This window comes from Rhyacophila brunnea, unplaced genomic scaffold (assembly GCF_057557595.1).
Source record: "Rhyacophila brunnea isolate RB1 unplaced genomic scaffold, BYU_Rbru_1.0 scaffold_2, whole genome shotgun sequence".
In the NCBI taxonomy this organism is placed as follows: domain Eukaryota; kingdom Metazoa; phylum Arthropoda; class Insecta; order Trichoptera; family Rhyacophilidae; genus Rhyacophila; species Rhyacophila brunnea.
In genome coordinates, this window is record NW_028232859.1 from 1,373,782 (window position 1) to 1,399,311 (window position 25,530).

At 32.5% G+C, this 25,530-nt stretch overlaps 1 protein-coding gene across 4 annotated transcripts in view; it reads right to left on the bottom strand.

Annotated features, from left to right (window-relative positions):
- sick (sickie) overlaps positions 1-25,530 on the bottom strand; it is a 573,525-nt gene that overhangs the window by 254,362 nt on the left and 293,633 nt on the right. Inside the window, exon 1 of one of the 4 annotated variants that reach the window (XM_085946483.1) lies at positions 3,604-4,018. The exons of 2 other annotated variants lie outside the window; for them this stretch is intronic. The gene's annotated coding sequence lies outside the window, so the exon portion shown is untranslated. Of the gene's footprint in view, positions 1-3,603; positions 4,019-25,530 lie in introns of those variants that run through there. One more of the 4 variants, XM_085946484.1, reaches the window with a different exon arrangement.

Genomic DNA, 25,530 nt, shown 5'->3' on the forward strand with positions numbered 1-25,530 from the left:
GCGAAAACCTTGGAAATTTAATTTAGGTATAAGTATTGCATTGTTATATGAAGATTATTGCGTAATATGTATTTGTTTACAACATTGCACGGTCAATATATTTTTTTACCGCCAAAACTGTATTTAGGATGAAAATATATTATGTTTGTTCATAGTACCGAAGTACCTTTAATTTACATATTTCTCTTGTTTAACAAGTAGTATCTATTCTACGGAAGTTGGCAATAATCAAAGTGAGCTTTACCTGTAACGACTGACCTAGTTAACGAGATTATAAAAAAAATAATAAAAAAAGCATTTTTATTTCCTATGAATATATCTATTATGTATCTATCTATGGTCGTATTAACTACTTATTTTCTAGTTTATATAATATTAATTATTTTTTATATTTTTTTGTAATACATATAAGTATATACTTATTAAGATTTTTTATTTTTTTTATATAATACTAATATATAATGTATATAAATTAAACAATGATATGTAATTAGTTTGTTTGGTTTGTAAAAACCCCTCTTCGGGTGAAGGCCTCCTCCAAAGTGTTAATCTCTGGCCTCTCTGGTTTCTTTCTCCATACCCGTTCGATTTCGTAGCTAAGTATTCATCTTGTCTTTTCTGGCCTATTTTTGCATTTAGGTCGCCCATTATTATAAAAGCTGTATGTGCTTGGTTAGTAGCTTTGTTTACATTTGTATACAAAGTATCAATTTCTTCTTCTTTCGCTATTTCTGTGGGTGCGTATACTTGTATGAGAGATAATTCGTTTCCTTGTATTTTTTAATTCAATAGTGCTACTATATCTATTATACCTATGAAGTTTTCTATGTTGTTCTTGTGTTTTTTTATGTATTAAGAATCCGACGCCATACTTTCCAGGTGTAAGTAAACGAGATAATGCTGTTATAAAACCATGTCTTTAGATTGTTCAGTCATGATATTGGTCTTTTGCCTGGACCTCTATTTCCTGAAGCAGTAAGAGGTGTTATTTCACGACGCATCAAGAACTGATTTTCATTTTCTGTAATGCCATGTTGTATCTTATCTAGTATTTCCATGTTATTTTAAGCACACCCAAAATTTGATCATTTTGCACCATGATGCCTCGTTTAAAATCCATGCACTTACTATACAGGAGAAGTGAAAAAACGTAATATCGTATGTAGGTATTATGTGCATTATGTATACCTAAATTAAAATATATATTCCATAAAAACTGATATTGACTAAGTGTACAGTTTATTACAACTTATTGGAAATATTATTATGACCGTTGTAAAATTTGAAAATTTTATCGAAATATTATATCGCTTTCCAAAATTATCAGTTTTTTCCGTAAATTGTAATACATAATGCTTTTTAATTTACATACCTACAAAACTGCAGAATATAAATTGAATAAATGTCATTTATTTAGTATTCCCAGTAATATTTGTAAGTATATTGAAATGGTAACACTCTCTCTGTGTTTGTTAACAATATTGACAAAAGTATTTGTAGATTTATCGGTTAAATTCTAGAAAATTATTTAATCGTTCTGGGTTGGTGTTGGTGTGGGGTACCTATTTATCAATATCTTGATTTATCCAAAGCCATATAATTATCTGTTTATGATTAAGTTAACAGTAAGTATATTTCTTATTTAATATTTAAAAAAAATCGTCTGACTATATTCTAACAGCCATAAGAAGTCAGATATATAAATCGGACATACTGTCCCTGTCTTTTGACCTAAATACCTGCGTTTTTTTATATATGTAACATCCATACCTCAATTACGTTCGCGACAATGACGACGATTCCTTTTGACATTCTTAGAGCAACGTTTACATTCACATTCCTACACTACATTTTCATCATAAAAATATCATCTCTTGATAATGGCATCTGCAACGAGCCCGAAACGTCGAGTAAAGAAGGACACACGGTGGAAACCCAAAAATCTACTGACTTTTAATACCTTGTTTTTTTCTTAATTGATGCCATTATCCGAACACAACTCAAGAATACTACAAATCAAAAATATAAACCGTTAAAATTAAAATGCCAATAACGCTTTTAAAATATTTACATCGTATTGACAAATGTTGATATTAGATACCATGCGGTACTGTGCTAAATTATATTGGTCATTGCACGAGAAAAATGCGTAAGAGGGCCGCATGTAAATTCAAGCTATATGCCATAGATGCTATATGCCATCCTAATTCAGATCGAGTAGAATATATATAAGTCGTCGTATTACTATGGATAGGGCCTTACGTACTTACATAAGTAATGGTGCAATTTTGACATATTATTGTAACTATAGTTTTACATAATACGTTATAATAGAGTTAATTCTCTTTTCCAATAATTACAGGTATTGAGACGTAGGATTATTAATTTAATTGCTGCCATGCAGTGCAATAAATTAATCATGTTAACAAATCAATTGGCCTTGTATGCAGCTTAGAGTAATCACGTATTGGACACAAATACGATTAATAACATTATAATTATGTCACATTTCAGTTTCTTTTAAATTTAAATTTTATTATCTTCACGATTACCGTCCATTTATCGCTGCGAAACTCGTTTAACTTTTTATATTTCTTGGAAACATAAAAATATCTACAAGAAGAAATATTTTTTATTAAGTACCAATAAAATTAAAAAAATATTACAACTATATCATTTTGACCAAAAACATTAAAGCAAGGCATAAATTAAATATTTTATTAATAATTAAATCATTTTATAAATATTAATATAATCCAATAGACATTTTTATTGAACATACATAATTTAGAATAACCTTATAAATATACTATATATGTATATATATAAAAAATGCAGAAACAAAATTGTACTGAATGGCACATTAAACTACAGCCATCGCAGTCCTGGCAGTGAGCTGTACCTATTAATCTACCGATACAATACTTAATCATGTCAAATTTTCTCAAAAACTATGAATCTAAGGCATGACTCCCGTTATTATTGGTGACCATATTTTGTAATTTTAAATCGAGGTATTACGTATTGAAATTAATTTTTAATGTAAGTATGTAAGATTCAGAGTACCTCAACGTTTCGCTACGATTCTTTCTACGAGGTTTTCTATTGGATAAAATCATGTAAATATCTATTATAATAGGTAAGTATATTAAATTATTCCTAAAATTGGAATTTTGAGAATTTATAAAGAATAGTATTGTATAGTTACCACATATTATTTGAAATAATTTAAATATCAATACACCGGTAAAATGGTACGTGTTCGAAACCGGTATTTGGGCAATATTCACATGTTGCTTTTCAACGTATGTTTGATCCAGAGCAAGGAACCAAATGGGTTGAGGAATATCCGACTATTTTTTATCACCAAAAGTCTGTTACTCATATGATACTCAGTGATAATTTACTCACACTGAAATGTACTAAATAAACTTAAATTTAAACCTTAATGGTTTTAATAATCTGATATTGTATCTCTGATTAATATAATATGGTATTTTTCCTTATAACTTTTAATAACAAATACTAGTTTGACAGTTGACAAAAACATATTAATATTATATATATTAATTCGATAAATACATGAAATGGTTGCATGCTTACATAATTATTTGAATATGGCTATCAATAATCCCACTGTATCACCTTAAAAATCAATCAGCATACGGTTAAGTATCACTGTCATAAATCACGAATAATCACTATAAAAATAACTGCCAAAATTTGTCATTTGAATTAAAAGACATCAACGCGCAAGAGGAAAAACAGGCACGAAACCCGAAGACCACAACGCGCGTTTTGTAAACACACCAAGCCCACTGATAAGAGATTACTGCCTGTGTATTGTTATCACGTATTATTTCACACAAGTTTACACGTCTCGCGTTGTTTTGAAGTGGCGATATTATGGTGTTGCATATATATATGCATTCGCGGTTTGTTTATTTGAAGAGAACAACTGACGGCGACGACTGGTCGCGACTCACTGACTGAGTTCAACTTCCACTCGCTCAAAGGCGATGCGATGTTATCGTGTGTGACTCCTAGTATAGTCGGCTGTGGTTCTCAAAGATTTTGTGATTGATCGAGTCATTAGTTTGAAGAAAGGGTGACATTTCTTGCATTGGTGTATCCGTCGTAAACCACTGTCATTATATTGTATTGATTTCTTCGTTATTTATTACAAATACCTCGATTCATTAATAATAATTATTATAACTCACAAACTATTTGTATTTTATATTAATTATAACATCATGTTCGTATATAAGTACATTTATATACATATTTAACCAATAGTTAAATAAGAAACCATTCGACATTCGTCCTGTGATAAATGAGTATGCCATATCTACCACTTTGATTGGAAGTATTAATACATAAGGTAAAATATTTTATAAGTGTGCGTGTGTGTGCAATTAAAGTTGATTATATTTAGAGATGCTAGATAAAAATTCGTTTTTTTAGCAATATGATCTATATACAATGAATTACTACCATAATATGGTAGTAGTGCATTGTATATTATAGATAGACGATTCAACTTAACATATGCAATAGTTTTTTTTTTTTCAAGTAGGTACTTACCCACTGTTACACCCATGATTATTGGGCCTCTCCCGATAAATTTAATTATTTATTAGGTATAACCATGTTACCTGACCTCCTAGTCAACAATGGGCGTACGTACGTCCAAAATTCCTTGATTAACTGTCAAAATATTCAACATTTACTTAGCACGTATGAATTGTATATAATTATAATAACGGTATGTCAGAGAAGAATGTGATTTGCCGAATAAAAGAGACGAAAGCCAAAGGAATTTAATAATAAGGAGTATGTAAGGGAAGGATGGCAACACTGTTCGATAGAAAAAAGTCAGTAGAGGGTCGCCATTGAAAGAGGCAACATTGGCCCCACGGCTCGGAGAGTAAAAAGAAACGACATAACCACGCATGGACGTGAAAAATTAGTTAGAGAAACGGATATAGAGAATTAAGTTTAAAGTTAAAGCGAATTAGAGATTAAGCAGTAATATTAAGTGACGGAAATGTGTAAGAATAATATTGTGAATTGATGGTGTGTCGATATAGCCAAAATATAAAAACCACGTTCTCTGAACGAAACAATCGAGACTTTTTCATTTTACTGCTACCTATTTATATATATTATTTAATTTTTGTGAATACTGGGTCCTACCAACATCCCGAGCTAGCCATATGATATCTCACTATCTAATTTAATATGTCGAGAATAATACTGTATCGACCGGAAAGAAGTAGGTAACTACACGAGAAGCAACCTGCCAAGCAATTTTAAACGTTATTAATTCTATTTAAATATGCAATAATCTGTTTATTTAATATTATAAACAAATTAAATTGAAGACTTTAAAAAAATATCTGAACTATATATTTTTTTCATAAATAATTAAATAAATTATTAAATTTAGAAGTTATATACTAGTCACAGTGGCGGCCGGTGGTTTCCAAAATTGCTTTCATTGGGGGTGCACTCAAAATTTTCTTACCTTATTTAAAAAGCATATCAATTCAGCGTTGTTTCTGTTTAGCGAACACCTCAATCACTTATCATTAAAGTCTTGAACTGTTTGTAAAAGTTTTTTCTCAATGCTTAACACAGGTAGACATGTTAAGTCAGTCCTGATTCATGGTAAGTATTTCTGAAAGACGATTTAATTCTTTTAATGGTTGAAAAACACTTTTCAATTTCCACAGATGTCATCGGACCATCCTTTTTTTATTCTGACTCTTATTATTATTTTTGATAAAGTCTACGTTTACCGACATCATTTTAAAACACATACACTTCACTGATTGAACTATAATTATAAGTATTAAGTATTATAAATCTTTTATTCAAAATTTATCATTTTAAAACACATACACTTCCCTGATTAAACAATAAGTATATATTATATTGTTATGAATTTATTTTTATGAACAAAACTATCGAAATAACGTGACAAAACACCTAAAAAGCCGACTATAACGACGACCGCAGAAATCATACTGAATTGTATGTAAGAAATAATATTTGAAGAAAATATTAAAAAAACAAAACTATCGATTGTTTTGAATAGGTAGGTACATATTTTTCGACTCTCGACAAATCGTCAGTTTCTTCGTCTACAAAAAGCAATAAAACTCCAGCAAAAGGCCTGCATTGTTAAAAATACGACATCATGTTATACATATTCACTCACTATGAGAAAGAACATGGTAACTGAGATTTTAATTTTTTATAAATTATATTCAAATATTTGCAAATATATAAGGAATAAAGGATCGATCCAAAATATTTATGTTGATAATCAATTTTTATTCAATATCAGCCTATTTTCAATGAATTTATATGAGATTTAAATAAAAAAAATCAATTTTTTTATCAATCCTGCTAAATCTCAGTTACTACATTTTCCCGCGTAACTTTTGAGCTGCGTCCCTAATGGTCATAAAATTGTATGTATTCATGAGTTATTTATCGTTTTCACGTGTCGGCTTGAACTGTTATTACCCAATGTAATATGAACGGCAAACTAAGATCCATATTTGTGCGTTCCGACGAGCGCACGAATTCGGTGATTGTTTACTGAGTATATGCTTTTGGTATAAATTTACATGGATTAAATTGCGATAAACGAGTGATGACTTATGAATAGCATTGTTGCACATTGAGTGATGTTTAGGAAAAAGCAGTGCAGCGCACATGCATGGTGTTAGAGGAGCCGCCGCTGACTAGTCATATAATCTAAATATATATATACCTAATCTAAAAACAAGACTTACCTACTTCTTCCCGGTTAATATAGAATAGAAGGGCTAAAAGAATCAGACGAGTTTTTTTAGTGTACCTAAAATACATTTTCAAAATTATAAATAAGTACTTAATACAATTATTTTTAATATACAAAAACTAAAATATTTTCCACTAAAATGAGGACAGCTAAGGGATTTATTATTATTAAGAAAAAAACGAAATGGTAATCGTAATGTAGATAAATTATTGAGAGCCACAGTGAAATATACACAAACTTCAAAGTTACCAGTCCGGATAAGTTTGTAATGGTGTTGTTCAGTTATGGGATTGTGTTTTGTACAGTGAGGACCATATGCAAAAGAAAATGTAAATAAACTAGGCGAAATAAACTAGATACTATAAAAATTACCGTATTTTAAAAGTTACAATAAAAATACACCAAATTTAGGTCAGTGATCATTTGACATATTTTATCACGTTTTTATTAGCTCGTATTCTTGTTTGTCCAGTACAAATTTTTTCTTGTTTGTCCAATACAAATCTTGTTTAACTAACTTCCCGACTAGCTAGACATTTGAAACTTTTAGAGACTATGATCAGAACACGATGACAATACATTCTTTTAATAGGTACTTTTAGCCACCTTTAAGCAGAATTGAATTAATTTTCAGTTAATTTTGTTTTTTATGGAAGGTTATTTCGGAAAAAAAATGTAAAAAGTAAAACACTATTATTGGTTGCTAAGGGGGTCCTAGCAACTAAATTATTAATATATACGTGCGTTACTATGGAAATCAATATGAAACGTCAAAACGACATTTCAGTATTCCATATTTATTCAGTATTTCTATCAAGTACAAAAAAAAGTATTTATTAATACATAGAATTGTCAAGTTTATGTGATTCAACAGAAAATTTAAAAACGTGGTATATAAAAAGTTATTTTTATCTTGTAATTATTTAAATATTACAATCTGTAAAATTAAAAACAACTATGTATGCGTATCTGAGAAGAATTGAACAAAATAGGAGAAGGTTTGCAAGTAGGTACTCTGAGTCAGTTTATATATTTGGCTTATCAATATTCAAATATTTTTTTAATTACCTTGATATTACAAGCACTAGAAGTTGCAATCGCAGAATAGATGTCGAGATATCGTAAAAGAAGCAACGATAGGCTTAAAAATAACATGGAAAAGCAATACAATTTAAACATGTACCAAAGTTTGCCTGGAAAAGTTTCCAGTATTTCCCATCTTAAACTTAAATCATGAGGCAAAAATAAATACGTATTAAAATATGGTAAATCGCAAAACAGGCGTATGTACCTGTACTAAAAGAAATAAAGGATAATGACCGTATCTTCATAATAGTTAATACTTTGGACGCTGAAGACGCACCTGGCGCGTAATGACCAGGCGGCAGATCGATGTAATTAACGTGCATTTTAAAGGTGGTAATTAAAAAATCATTATCTAGTCAGCAGCGAATGAGTTAAGAGTTCTACAGTTATTCGTCTATATAGCCAGAAGTGATCATTACAATATAGAGAGCCTCATTGTCAGTGTAAATATCGAGAGAGATTTCCCATTTCATGGAATGGGTACTACAAATTGGATGACAAGTATTGAGTCTTTAGTATAAGGATTATCTTCCCGAACTATCTATAAGAAAGAACTAATTTATGTTTCTAGTCCCGTATCTACTACATAACATTACGTGACCGAATTACAAGAAAATGAATTAAGTGTATATTATTGTCTGTTTGTAATAGTAAAGGATTGAGAAAATCGATACTATGTTGTTGTCAGGCAAAAAGCATTTAAAAGATCATTATAATATTATAACATAGGTACCTAGGTACAAGATAATAGGTATACCTACATTTTAAACTTGCCCCATATTCCATATACACACTAATTTAATGTTTGATCAGCATCAGTAATAACATAACGCGAGAATATTTGCATATATGTAACAAAAGTCTAAAATTAAATTTACTCGAACAGTTGGAAATTAATCGCGAATTATCCAAAAGTAATCACATAATTAATAAAAATTTGGTAATGCATTCGTCGCCACTATTAAATATAATTTAAGCACATGATTAACACAATTATACTAATAATATTTTAATTGTAATATATTAATGTCAAGAAATAACCAAAGCACTCGAACATTGTACTTATGAGATTTTTTTGTAAATTTTGATATCCATTAAAAAACCCACTTAGGATTTTCAAAGTATTAATAATATTACAATTAATAATAAGTGTACAAATTAATAATATTGTTGGAACGAATAAGAAAATGTCATCTGTCTCTATCTATACGTATAGTATTTTAAGCAAAGGCAAACGGCCTATCTGAATAGTCTTGATAATGGTGTTACAACCGAAATAGCTATCGACAAAACCTGTAGAATTTAATATTAATTTTATTTTCATTTCATTTCTTGAAAAATGGAATTCTACCAAGTAAATGCTAACTCAATTAATGTAAACAATCAATATAAACGCTACATACCAGAAACTAATATTGGCTAAAATGTTTAAAAATAGGCAATATTTTTTTTTTTGTAACCGTGGATTCTTTCTTTTCCTTCCTTCCTTGAGATTTCAGGCTCATGACAAAAACTATTCCAGAGAGAAAGAAAATTACTGCACGATGATAGCCCAAAAACCGAAAACATAACCAACCGTGAAAATTTCAAGCAATATACCTATTATAAAAGATTCCAATACTTATTTTTCATAAAAAACAAATTTAATATTTAGTAGGTCCCATTTTTTTTTTTTAATTTTTAATCTTTCACTTTTTTATGTGAATGTAAGAATGGGTGACTTCAATTTATTATAAATGCATACATATGTTATATTATATTAATTAATAATTATAAAGAACGTAGTATAGATTCTACCAGTTAATAATCCCAATCAGTTTATTCGATACACGGTGTAGAATTTTTTTCGCCCCCACCTGTAAATGGGATAGATAAAAAACGTGTTATAATAATGTGTAGTGATTTTGTGATGAAGCCTCAGCGTTAAGTTATTCAACATCTTTCTTCACGCGTGGGCAGACCTTCGATAAATGATCCCTTCAAATAAATGAATTGCTGCATTTATGAACCCTTGACCTCAAATCATAATTAAAACTCTCAGTTACCACGTATACAATGGAAATTAATTTCATTTACATTAATAATAGAATTATTTAAAATGCTGTAAAATAAATTTGTCAATTTGAATGGGCCTGTTTTTAGTGTGGGTTTAACGGATTGTTAGTCAGTTTTCTCTGCTACATATTAGTAGTTTTATCATTTGTTTGCTCATTATCAACTGATAGTATGTAGAGTTTTTACAGCATCATCAGGTCTCAAATATAATATTATAATCCAGAGAAAAAACACTGCTGATACAGGAAGTAATATGATATTACAATCAAGTTACGTGGCCAAAGTATGCTTTGCAAATATTATATAACTAGTAACTACGAAGGTGAAGGCTATTAGTAACATATACTTCCCAAAGCATTGAATTCTGTGGTTGCGGCCATTATACTAACCACTTATTAATGATTTTACCGATAGGATAAAAACAATGGCAATATAATATGAGGCACTATGCTTCTATACTAACTAACATAATATTATTGTAAAATTATAACAATTTTAAAATAATCTGAAACCTACAAAAACTTAAATAATATAAACAGTATAATACCACGTTAAATTAAATGTAATTTGTTAGTTAATATGAAGTAGGTATTTTCATTATTTTTATGTCCAGTTAAAACTATCACATAGTAATTCCATTAGTTAGTTAGTTATTGTTAATTCCGATGGATTACAATAAATTTAAATATATTTATTTTTTAAACACCATTCGCTGCGCATGTATCATAAAATTGATTTGATTTTTTGAAAATCATTGTAATATCGTACCGAACAAGTAGTTATAGTAGTAAATTCATACACATTGTAACGCCCAAATTGTGTAAATTAGTTTTTTAAGTTTGTGATATTACAATCTATGTAGTAAGTAAATGTATTATTCATTTAGAAGCAATAATAAATTGTGATTTCGTATCACACGATAAGTTATGATTTAACTTACCTTTATTGCTTTCTTACGATCAAGAAGCGAAGAGTCTATACTGATCGTTTATTTAACGATAAATTTTCTAATTATCAATAACTTAAATACGAGAATAATACAATACAATTCCCACGAATAGTGTAAATAAATTTATAATTACGTATTATAAATAGCGATATCTTAAGATGGTATTAAATTATTGGCCCGTAATCGCAACTCATATAATATTATGTATGAAGATAAATAGCGCCGCATTTTGGAGAAATAAGAAAGATCGAAGCATTCATAGATAAAAAAATATCTACTGAAAAAAATCAGTTAATTCTATGGGAAGTTCTTCGGAGTAAGCAGAATCATAACAAACTTCCACACATCACATGGTGTTACTATTAATAACTACAATATTACAGCATAATGCTCGCTGTATAAGTGTCTGTTGTTGTTATTTTTGCTTTTTATAATCATTTACCGTTAATTAACAGCAGTGTCTTACCGTGAGGATAGGCAGGTCAAGCACTGCTTAAGGGCGCCATATTGTAAGGCGTGTCAAATAAATAAATAACAGAATAATATGAGTTCGAGGGTAGGTTGCACGGAAATGTCATTTTTTCGCCAGCGGCGCTGACAAAGTTTATCTGCTATGTACATTAGTAGGTGAAAACTTTTTGTTAATGGTTTTACATAGGCCCAATTTGAAACTTAAGATGGAAAAGGGTGGGATTTTAATCATATTTAAGGGCGTCGCTTTACCTACAGTCAGTATTAGCCACTAATACGAAGTGTATTTGAATTCTATTCTAGAAATCTATCTAGGGAGTTAACTCCCAGTGATCTCCCTGACGATTCCGATGGACTGTTGGATCGGCCCGAGTGCTAGGTTGTCAGCAAGGATGTCGCCGGTTCTCTAGGAGTCGGCGAGGAATTGGTGCTTAGTGTTTCTGGTTTGTCGAATGTACCCCTCTTTGATCCATTTCTGATAATTGGTATGGAGCAGCGTTCCATCATCTTTAAACTGTGCAGTTCTTAAGAACAAACCTAAATAAAATATATTGACACCTAATGTTGTCCAGTATAAACCCTTATCAGTAAAATTAGAGATATGAATGACCATCTTTAGAAAGCTTTCATGTATCTAGAATTAGATTTCTAGAATACTATTAGATCTAGTATTAAATTGAAGTAATACTTAAATGTGTTTGATATTATATAATATACAACTTTGTATCGCAGAAAACCAGGTTAAAAGATGTTAAAAATTTATATTATGAATGTAATAACCAAAAATACTGTAACACGTGGAAATTTATTCTAACAATAAATCTACGTTCGTTACGCTTGGAATTAATATAAATTGTTCTAAAAAAATGATTTATAATAACATTGAGGCATGCAACAATTTATTTGTAGTGGGTATAGGTTTCAAACTTGATAACCTATATATATTTCCGAACGATTCAAATAACCGTATCATGATTTTTTGCCAATCGCCTTGCCCATTAATCAAGTCTCTTCCTCCATTGAACAAGTCAGAATAACAATAAAAAAATCACACAAGCCAATAATATGTTGTTTTTTTTCTAAACTGTTTTTTTGTCAGGTTGTAGTGGCAAGCCTCTATTGATGATTTAACTTGTTTTCGGTACTTGATAATTACTACGTCTTTGAATTAGAATCAGAGTAAATAAATGCAAGGTTTGCGAATAGCTCAACCTGTCTATATTAGCATCTCTTCTTCTTCGTTGACATCTCGTGACTGAGCGGATAATACTCTCTTCAGATCTTCTTCGTTCTCTCCGATCTTCGACCAGATATCAAAAGTTTTTCATATTGCCGTTTTTCCTGCGAGCTATATGATCAAAAAATCAAGATCCGATGAAGGCAAACTGAGGAGAGCCTGACTCTACTATGGAGTTCGCTGATGAAGAAGTTGTTATATTAGGCCCATGGCCCCCACATCCTGAAGCGGGCCCCCCTACCTATCGCCAGGTTAAAGGCAGTGTGACGCTCTACAGTAGCGTTTTCCAAATGGCGTTCACAGTAAAATTAAGGGTATTTATGTATTTTTAATACTTACATCCACTGTAATTATGGAGTTAATTATCAGTGACAGTTGAAAGTATAATCATTATTATAAGAAAATAACGCCGCTGGCGATTTTTTTTTACTATTAGAGCAAATTTGTGGTGTGTGTTTATCTCACTTATTTGGTCGACTCGCCACGCCGGGCCACCCATGAGCCCGGGCCCCTAGGCTAGAGCCCTATCAGCCCCGCCCCTTTTTGGGGGCCATGATTAGGTCATCCGGTAGACTCTCAGCGTCCGTCTTCAGCACCATATTCAAAAGCGTCTAGCCTCTGCCTCTCTTTTGCCTTTACGATTCAAGTGACATAATATAGAAATTAAGAAGACGAGAAATGTTACTAGACGCATTTTACTCGTTTTAGAAATATTTTTGCTCTTCCAAATCGGTCGTAGTTTCGACATAGAACTTGTTTATTCAATACTGAATTACAAGTTTTTTTCTAGATTTTATTCAAATACGACGGTAATTAGTGGGTATGTTTTTGAGGTTTATCGAAATTACATGATTTATTTATAATAATATAATAATAGGTTAGGAAATCCGCAAACTTCGGACGAATTTTCTCAATGGTAAGTATGATTTAGGTATTGCGAGTCATCGTGCATAGGAAGTTAAAAGGCGTCTTTTGTCTTTTGGAATGTTGAAGAGTTAATACGAATGTCAAACCATACGGCGACGTAGGTACAGCAGCCCTATAGTTATAACTTGTGATATGAAGTCACCCGACGACATGACGTAATTGTGACGTAAGCCAATACATGCTCGAGGCAAGCCGCCCAACGCACACGGCTCACCATATATATTATTATGCTGAAACACCTATTTGTGTATGGGGACAATGGATAACGCCAGTATTTGAGTAGCGTAAATTTCTCGAATGCTATTATCACTCCGGTAGTACGTCACAATGATGTCATATGGCGTCATGCCGACCGGGCGACTTCAACTCGCAAGTTACAACATAAGGCCCACTCTGGCCCGTCTGGTGCCACACGAGACGATAGTTAGGAAATCGGGCCCCTGGTCACCAACAATCTTAGAAGGCTTTACCCCAAGAAGAAAAAGAAGAAGAAGACAAAAGCTGATTACTTTAATTTTTGATATAAATATTTTATACGCCAGTATATTACATTTTTGTATTGGATTTATGAATAAATAAAAACAGAAACTCACTAAACAGGTGGATAGATCTGGTGTATTTTTAATATTATATATTATGTTTACTGAAAAAACATTGATATGTATTTTTTTCATTATTTTCCTTTTACATCACCGTAGGTAAACTAACAAACATTATTTATTTAAATGGAAATGGTGATGTAGTGAAATTTTACAGTATGTTGGGAACAAACCGCAATATTAGAAATAAATCACACAAGATAAAACAAGTGACGAATCACTCGTCGGTCATTTGTTAATGAGAAATTATCATTTTAACCGTTAATAGATAAAAACCATCGACAACCACAGACACCATACTTTTAAACACATTGTGTATAATATACATTACCCACGGAGATAATTATTCTAGAAACCAAAGTAGAAATTTCCTTGTTGCATGAATAAAATTTAATAATCGGGATGATTGCCGAAATGGTAAATGCCGACAGGCAAATCAATACGTGACCTGAGGAGTGACATCCCGAGTATCGTTTTTCTATTATAATTAGAGGATCTCTATTTTCGCCTAGTGTTGTACTGTACACGTCGTCGATATTTATAAGAATTAAGGGATGTCCCGGAACATGCCTAAGAGAATGTTGTGTGAATATTTTTTTATAATAAGTAGTAGGTATAATATGCGTGTTTATATTACATTAAATTATTTTATAATGCCCACGATGGCCGAGCGGATACAGCACCGGCTTCTAATGTCAAGAGTCCCGGGTTGAATCCCAGGTCTGGCTAAATATCACATATTGTTTTTCAATGTGGAGGATACTGGGAGCATACGGGATCCCTCCCAAGATCATTGCCATAATCAAATGCCTGCACGAGAATAGTTCGGGGTCACGACCGGAGTCAGACAGGCTTGTGTCCTTGCTCCGTTTCTCTTCATCATTCTCTTTGACTTCATATTACGGTGAAGCTATGCGACCTGGAATACGCCAATGACGCTGTCTTAGTCGACAACTCAATCGAGGTAAGCGACAATCGACAGGTTGCAAGACAACTTCTCTCGCGTTGGTTTAAAAATCAACGCGAAAAAAACCAACGTTTTGTGTAATAGCACTTGTCCTGATCAGATTTTCCTCTGATTAGCGACGGTCAAAACATCGAGAGCGTCGACAACTTCAAATACCTGGGGGTACACATCACGAGAGATGGCATTTTGCAGAGAGAGCTCGCTATCCGAATGGGAATGGCTAGAGCAACATTCAACTCGATGCGGAGTGCCTGGGACTTGCGATTGTACTCGGTCAAATCCAAATGCCGCCTACTCGACGCTTGCATTCTGACGGTGCTGCTTTACGGTAGCGAATTATGGCACCTTACGAAGGCTCAGAGCAACCGTATACTGAGCTTTGAAAACAGATGTTTGCGACGAATACTGCGTGTGCGGAGCAACGAGGAGATAAGAGAACGCACCAAGCAGCCTCTCATTACGCTGAGAGTGAAGAGGCGACGGACCTTGGAACTGACTCGGCCACGTGCTGCGGATGGCAGAAGAGAACCTTAACCTGGCTTGCCTGTTCTTTAAGCCGACCGGATTCCAGCGTCCTGGAAGGCCGCTAAATACTATCTATAGAGTGTATACAGCGGAGTTACAAGATGCTGGTTTGAATTGGAACGAAGCAAGAAGACTGGCGACGGACAAGGATTCTTGGAGGCGCCGCGTGGTGTCCATAAGCTCCGACTAGGGAGCGGACATGGAAGAAGAAGAAGAAGAAGAAATTTTAAGTTAGTGAAGTAATTAACATTCTAGATTATAATACATATTATGTATCTTGGATGGGAAAGTATATACGTAATTATATGCCATTACTTCTTAACTGCAAAGTGCGTTTTATAATAAATTGACTTTGAAAACTTATGTCCTTTATCTCTATTATCAAAATCATTAACCACCAAACTCCTCATGTTGAAACCACACCTTTTTAGCTACCATGAAAGTAACAGGAGAAGAATGATGAGGAAACTATCACGATGTATTGTATTATATATAGTTAGAATTAATAAATAATATTAATATAAGCTGCGATTCTTTCGGTGTTTAACGTCGTTTATAAAGAGAATCAATTTGTATAAAAAAAAAACACTTGGACAGGCCTGGCGTAGACAGTTAGTTGCCGGAGAAGAATGCCGATTGTACGGTCATTATTAATTATTTTCGCAAAATACAAACTGAAGCATGAGTGGCCACTTTTTTGACGTTTTTGAAACATCCATCAATAAAGTAGGTCCATGCGCTGCTTACAATATCTACAATTCTTTTAAAATTCCAAATTCGATACACATTTGAAAGATTGCATTATTAATTAAAATTAATATTATATTTTATCAATTTAAGAGGGTGTATAAAAACGGCGTACATAATAATATTTCATTATAGGTAGGTACTTACCAAACAAAAAAAAAATATATATATAACTAATTCTTTTTTTTAAGTATTTTAAATAGCTCCGTAAAGATTAGAGCGTAATTGGATGCTTCTGTTTTCAATTAAATTATGCAAATAATAGCTTTTCGGTAATTATGTATAGGTCATCGCCCCCACAAGGGGGGGCTGACAGGGCTCTGGCCTGGGGGCCCGGGCTCAAGAGGGGCCCGGTGACGCAAGTCGGCGGTAGTGAGATAACCACACATCACACATTTGCTTTAATAGAAGAAAATCGCTTCCTTGAATAATGTTATTATTGAAATTTATATGGTTGTGGGATAAAACTTTTAATTGTGTATCGATACTTGACAACTCCATCATTCAAATGGATGTAAGTATTAAAATATACAAAAAAAACACTAAATATACATACACATTAATTACACCGTACACCATTTAGAAAACGCTACTATAGAGCATCACACTGCCTTTATCCTTAGCGATAGGTAGGGGGGCCCGCCAAAGATCCTAGCCTCAGGGCCCGGTTCAGGATGTGGAGGCCATGGTATTGGTATATTTAATCATTTATACTTTTACGTCACTGGTGGACAGCCCGCGGTCTCCCATGTCATTTATTGCAATTTGCAGAACAAATAAATTGTGTGGATTTCTTGCGTATAGTAATTAGGTACTTGAATTAGATTTTTAATTAACTAATCCAGGACGGAGGATGGACAAGTATTGTTTCATTAAATATGTATAAAAGTAAAATTATAATATGGCTGATATGTGAACAGCACATAGGATTAGCCAAGGAAAATAAACTGAATCATCAATAGCAAATGCATCGTAAATAATTCGATAATACGTACAGGGATGACCGAGTAATTAAAAAATGCATCATCCGTTATCCGCGACACTAAAGATAAACTGGCCAAACTGATAAAAATGTTGTGCATCACTGATATACATAATATAACGTTTCCATTAATAAGTTGGTGATAGGGATGCACTGACGAGATATTTTAAGGTGCAGGTAGAAGGGCGCGCGCCTACACCTAACCGTTGTCGATCGCTTGGACTTAGTCGAAGCTAATAATGAAAATAAATCCCGAGTAAAGTTAAGGTAAAGTGATCAGGTAGACGCGATAGAGCGGGGTGTGGTTATATAGATGCTACCATTGTCTATGTTACTACCTAATTTAAAAAAAACGAATTGAATCAGTTTCATTCTGCGGATGAAGTCGTGGGTTGTCGGAAGTAATACATAATAATGACATTATAATTTATCAAGTCCTAGGAGAAAACACAGTTAATGTTTGCGGTTTTTAGGCAGTTAGTTATCAGGTGACATAGCATATCAATACTGATTACGTCAGAATATCTGAATTTAAATAATTATACCATTTAGGCCCAAAAATACGTTAAAAAAATATTTTTGATTAGAGACCAGAGTCTAATAAAAATATAAAATTGAAATAAAAATACCTACATACTGGTATAATATTTAATAAACAGATTTTATTGACCCTATTTTAAAAATACCTACATACTGGTATAATATTTAATAAACAGATTTTATTGACCCTATTTTAAAAATACCTACATACTGGTATAATATTTAATAAACAGATTTTATTGACCCTATTTTAAAAATACCTACATACTGGTATAATATTTAATAAACAGATTTTATTGACCCTATTTTAAAAATACCTACATACTGGTATAATATTTAATAAACAGATTTTATTGACCCTATTTTAAAAATACCTACATACTGGTATAATATTTAATAAACAGATTTTATTGACCCTATTTTAAAAATACCTACATACTGGTATAATATTTAATAAACAGATTTTATTGACCCTATTTTAAAAATACCTACATTTCAGGTAGTTGGTTCCTACTTACCTACCTATTAATTTTGATACTCATGGTACTTACTTGATATAGGTACGTATTTAATACTTGAGAGGGCATTATACTGTATTTTTGCTAAGTATGTACAATGAGAAGGTATATGACAGGTTCTCTCAATGATTTACGACCAATATCAACGGGTCACAATGTCCGAGTAACGGTGATGTTTTCAGTAGCAAAATAATCGAAATTTATGGTTCGATCCAAAATAGTTGAACTATGTCATATAAAATCAGAATTTTAAAAAAGTACTTATGTCAAAAGGATTCATTTTATTTATTTATTTATCATTTTACTCCCTACTTCAATTATAGTTTGTCAATTTATGGCTACGGCCGCATGTTGTAGCTTAACCACTGGGGAATGCCAAAAAAAATGGCGTATTTCAAAAAAACACTACCTTATTCTTAGGTCAATAATTATTATAAAGCAATCATTATTCGTAGGATGTTTATCACACTTGAATGGTCAAAGACATAGCTTATAGTTAGTATCTTTAGAATTATCTTCAAATGTGTTAATCTTGCCCATTTTTTGAATAATAAAATGCCTAATTCTTGTCAAATTTGGGATCACAGAGATTATCAATATAATTTTTTATCGTAAATATTTTACTACAATAATGTCGACATAAATTATACTAATGGTTTTATAAATGCGTTTAAAAATAAATAAATGTAAAAAATCTTAACACCACGGCACATGCATGTACTGAAATATGACTATATTCTAAAACATTAGAGCGAGAGGTTTAAAAGAATACTATTTTATGTAATAAAAATACTTTATGCAGTCATCAAATGTTTAAAATAAATATAAAGGATAATAAGGCTTCAAAATTATATAAATAGATTATCTACAACGTTTAAGGAATGTCCAGGATCATGTTTTGAAAATGCAATAAAAGCTTCATTTTGACCTACGCTGAGTATGTCCGCCCTTAAGTCATCTTTTTAATAACCTACGTAGATATCTACTCATTTCCGTACTGTTAAACCTGTACGTTGTATGTGTGGATCATTACAATAACAATTATTAATTCGATAAAACTATTTTAATAATACCACACGAAAAGATAACCTCAATATTACTTATCTCAAAAGCAATTTATTACCTATATATTTTTTTACTGTAAAACAACCTTCCTTATTCAGTTTTACAAAATATTATTTCGAATACAGTTTGGCGTTTAATCAAATCATTTTTTAAAACGAAATGACGATTAAGATCGTTAATACACAAAACAACTTCGAAAAAATATTAAGTATTTAGAATAAGTAAATTTAGTTAAATACTGTTTGCGCCAATTTTGTCTAAATCCCCACCTGTATTTCTACTAAGAACCACCTGTTAGTACCTACCATTCTGATCGCAAAACCATCAACAAGAAGCGACCAAACCAATACACACAGATCTACATGGTGACCGCGCGCCTTTATAAATCGTACGCTCCATAGCCACGAGTAAAGTTGTGACACAGCCGCGACAGTGTGGGTGAGTGACTGGGATCCAATGGTGTGGGACTTCCTCTGCTCACAATCAACTAAAGGCTAGTGGCCGGAGTTCTCCAATTTCATCATAGTCATAAAAATATCGCCAAATGTTTTAAATCATTATATAAACATTATTGATCACTAACAATTCTTGGTTGAAAGCTTGTATATTAATTGAAAGAAAACATAGTAAGTATCTATAAATAATATTATATATGGCCGAGTGGCTTAAATGCCGGCCTATAGAGTCGAGGGTCCCAGGTTCGAATCCTGGGTCTGGCAAGTAAACATATTGTTTTTCAATTTGTGTATGAGTCAGAGTATGGACCTAATAGGTTGAGCAAGTGGTTGACATCCATTTCTCGTAAAAACAAAAATCTGTCAATACAAACATATGATCCTATTAGGATCGGACATGGTCGAAAGAAAAAGAAAGAAATAATCCATAATTAATTTAATACGATATTCCATTGAACATTGCAATTAAAGCAGATGAAACCGGGCCCGATTTGTGTACTATAATCAATCTTAGATTCTTGATAAATTAACATATTATTACATAGTTCACTTCTTTCGAATTGATTGCAACCTTTATAATGATAGCAGAGAGGATAATAATATTATGTTGGTCATAAGAAAAGCTCACAAGGTATGTTATTTAAAGCTGATCGATGCATACGCTACACACACTTAACTATGAGAAATATTCATCCATTCTCATAAATTATAAGATAAAAAGTACATCACATACAATACAAAATTAATCTAATCAGTTATTATTATCATCTGAATATGACATTTTGTCACGTCATATTAATAATCATTAATTTTATATTTGCATCGTAGAGATTGGAATATGGCTTGAGGGAGTCGATGGTCTTGATGGCGACCACCCTACCACCGATTGGTGAAGATACAGGTTCAAGTCCCGTCAGGAGTCGTATTTTTTCTACAAAAACGATTTTTTCTAGTGTGTATATATGCATGGAGAGGTGTATGTTGGGCATCACGCGAAAGGACCGTAAGATAAACGAATGGGTTAGGAAGCAGACAAGAGTACGCGATGTAATAGACGTTGCCAAACAGCTGAAATGGAGATGGGCAGGGCACATTGCTCGCCGAAAGGACGGCCGCTGGACAAATGCCGTCATCCAGTGGTACCCAAGGGGCACAAAACGGCCACAGGGTCGTCCTAAAAGCCGCTGGATTGACGAACTGGTAAAGTTCGGTGGAAATACGTGGCAGAGAACGACACAGGATCGAGAGAGTTGGAAGACGCTTGGGGAGGCCATCATCCAGCAGTGGATTGACCCCGGCTGATGATATTAATGATATTAACAAATTGTATGTGATCTTGAACAGTAATTTACATGATGAGAAAAGGCAAGGCTGGATATTGCTTAGCCTTGGCTCTCAAAGATAGTCGAAAATCTTAATTTTCCGCCGTTATACCGATGTATCTATAGTCTAAGGTTATACCACACCTGGGCTCTTGATAATATTATGTATTTCGACATGTCCCCTACGAGTGGGATACAAACATTAACGACACGGGATTCCAATTTTTTATTGATTATCTAGCAGCTAGTGTAAGTAGCATGTTGAAAAATGTACGGTATTATAAGCCCGAGGGTTCAGCATTTGCATCTCAACTGGTTTTGTTAGTTATTTTTTCGGTTGCGTAAAAAATATTTGAGACGCATTGCGGTGCATCACATCGATAAATCGGAAATTACGAAAAGTGTGTAGGCACGAACATAGAATAAAGCTAATTAGTTTATTCTTAGATCAACTGTAGTATTATTTCACAATCAAGGTAGGCATTCATAATTATTAAACAAGTAGTAAGTGTTCTTTAAAAATGTATACGAAGTTGGGTGTATTGAAAGTGTGTATAGGCGTTAGGTACGGGTTCCTAATCCCACGTGTCGCGAAGTGAATTTCAGGAGATTCGCCAATTATTTTTTTTTAATTCTGAAAATAAGTCAGATTTTCATACACTTTTATTTTTTAATTCATGAATATTAAAAAAAATAGTTAACCACGTTTACCTCGTATTCAGAGGGGGGGGGGGTTCATAGCTCAAAACAGCTATCAGTGTATATTGGTCAATATTGTAAAATTAGGACATGAAAAATGTGATTGCTAATAATTAATATGCGAGAATATTTATGATGATGTTTAGTTAAATACCTATTAATTAAATTGTATACGTCTGTGATTGATTCTGTTGGTAGACATAAAAAATAAATAATTACAAGATAAAAAGAACTTTTTATATACAACGTTTTTAAATTTTATGTTGAATTATTATGCTCAATATGCCCAAACTTGTACTTGATATGAAGTAAATAAAAAACAAACAAACAAATATAGAATACTGAAATGTCATTTTGATTTCCATAGTAACGCACGTATATATTAATAATTTAGTTGCTAGGACCACCCACTTAGCAACCAATAATAGTCTTTTACTTTTTACGGATTTTTATAAAAATAACTTTCCATACAAAACAGAATTAATTGAAAATGAATTCAATTCTGCGTAAAGATGGCAAAAAGTATTAAAATAATGCATTAGCATCGTGTTCTGATAAATTCTAAAAGTTTCAAATGTCTAGCTAGTCGGGAAGTTAGTTAAAAATCGATTGCAAGATTTGTACTGGACAAACAACCACCGGCCAAACAAGAATACGAGCTAATAAAAACGTTGTAAAATAATGAAAATTCACGTAGAAAGTTATATTTTATTGTGTTTTCTGACTCTATTACAAATACCCTTTTATGCTAATTTAGCGGGAGGTCGTAGGTTACTTAGCTACCACAAAAGGGGGTCGTTATAATTATAAAAAAAATGCTGGGAACCAATGCAATAGTGCAATATTACTATTGCGTACTTAACTTCGATTTTACCATCATTTGCCTTTTGTAATACGAATAGAAAATATCACTATATACAGTTCAACAGCAATATATTTGTAATGGCGTCTTTGCAAAAAATCTATATAGTCAATAGTGTTACATAAAAGCCGTCAAGTTAGGCCAACTAAAGCGCCAAGCCGGCCGGCAATCGAACCCGCGACCTCTCCCACGGCATGCGAAATAATAATTGCGACGTGTGGTCACTTCGGGCACTGTTATTGGTCACCCCGGGCACTTTGTGATAATTAGGCGTACCGTACAATATACAATAATGTAGGTACGTAGGCAATCCATAATCCGGAACATTGATCCGGATATTATGGTTTAGGTATTATACACCGAGGTTTATTATCACGTTTTTATTTCCTCGTATTCTTGTTTGTCCGGTACAGATTTTTTCTTGTGTGTCCAGTACAATTTTTTTCTTGTTTGTCCAAGAGTTGTATTGGACGATTGAATATTTTTAACTAACTTCCCGACTAGCTAGACATTTGAAACTTTCAGAATATATCAGAACACGACGACAATGCATTATTTTAATACTTTTGGCCATCTTTAAGCAGAATTGATTTCATTTTCTGTTAATTCTGTTTTCTATGTTTCGGGAAAAAATCGTTAAAAGTAAACACTATTATTGGTTGCTAAGGGGTCCTAGCAACTAAATTATTAACATATACGTGCGTTACTATGGAAATCAATATGAAATGTCAAAATGACATTTCATTATTCTATTTTAAATTTATTCAGTATTTCTATCTAGTACAAAAAAGTATTTATTAATACATATAATTGTCAAGTTTATATGATTCAAGAGAAAATTTAAAAACGTGGTATATAAAAAGTTCTTTTTATCTTGTAATTATTTATAATATATCTTGTGATCCTGGATGGAAACAACTGGCTATGCTTTTTGCATAGGTACCAATATCAAAGTTGATTCAATTGTCAGATTTCATCGATGTTTTTTGGGACTTACTGTCAAGTGCTTCAGTTGATTATATAGATTATAAAGGAAGATAGAGGGCAAAAGAAGACCAGGAAGAAAATGATTATTTTGTAAGCTTACCAAATCTAGGCAAATAAGTGTTTAAACAATAAATAATCTACCTAGCTTGTCTTCATTTGAAATACGGTACATATAGGTACAGAAATATAAGTCCAGACTGATATCGCCTTTTTATGCCCAGCCCTCTGGATTCACCTCCGACCTGCTTTCGCACGTAAGTCAATTTGGGACACATTTCAGTTTACACGGCATCATGTACTCAAAAAGTTCACCCCCACCCCCCATTTAAACATTGTTTTTAAGATATTATAGTATTTGCCTTAGCGGTGCGAGGATAACTCATTATTCCTCTCCTTTGCACGTGTTGTACAAGGAACGAAATACTCCGAAATTCTTTCCTCGCACACAATAAATTAATGAAAGTTATAATTTCTAATGCATTAATGAATAAGATTGCGTAAACAGTGTTCATCGTCCGCTCCATAAAATATTCCACCCATCACCTTTTCTCTCCCGTGATTCATTACCCCATATAGCACATCCCCACGCCACGAGGGCGGTTTGTTAGTTGTTAGTTCCCTTAACTAAGTGTAGATTTCTTTTTACTTTGGTTGATTTTATACAACATCGACATTCTATATACAAGGTTATAACCTTGGTGGGTAGCTCTGAATCTAAGGTAGATCTTATCGTCTTCAACTTCTTTTATTTTGTTAATTGTCAATTCATGGTGGAACTGCATTGTATTGTTGTTTTTATTTAATAAAACGCAATTTTTTTTGTAGTGCTTATTCCACGTTTATACAATAGATTAGGACCGGTTTCGTCCGCTTCAGAGGGACATTTTCAACTGAAACTGTTACTGAAATTGAAACTACAAAAAAAAATTGCGTTTTATTAAATAAAAACAACTTATCGTCTTCCATAAACTTAAGAGCATACTTTGGTGAAACGGCAAATAGTTTTCAACTATAGATGCGATGAAATTTCTGACTTGCTGCCAATCGGAGAGCGATAGTTGAGCTGTGAACACGTCAATTTGTTTTGTTAATTCTGGAATTAATTCTTAAATCGTGTAAAGCTGACTAAAAAACGTTACCCATTTACTTGAAAAAGAAAACATGTCATTGAATATATTATTATTATTACTAATAGAACAATAAACATAACATTAAATGGACGCATGTTGAATTTTTATGACAAATTATGTTTTTTCTGCACGCGTCGTTTGCACAATCTTCGCGTCGTGTAGTCACGATCGTTTTAGACCGTTCCCCAGGTGAAGTATAGCATTAACAATAAAACAGTAAATAAATACGTTATATGCACAATGTTGTAATTCGGTATAGTTAAATCGCAATATAATAGTGCAAGAATGATTAATTATCTGCATTGTTCGTCCACATTAGGCCTTGCGGGCGAAACATTTCTGCCTTATCTACTTCTAGAATCGTCATGAAGCTGTGCCAAGCGAGCAGCGCGAATGCCAGAGAAAACTGGAGCACGTGTGCAGTCCTTTGTTTAGGAAACGATGGCTATTGCATTTCAAATGATTTTGCTACGTGATTTTCTTGTAGCGGCATTAGTATCAACACAGCGTATATCCCAAATCAACGATTTTAATAATTATTTTAATTCGCTGGATAAATAGTTAACATCTATTTCGTATCTATACGTATC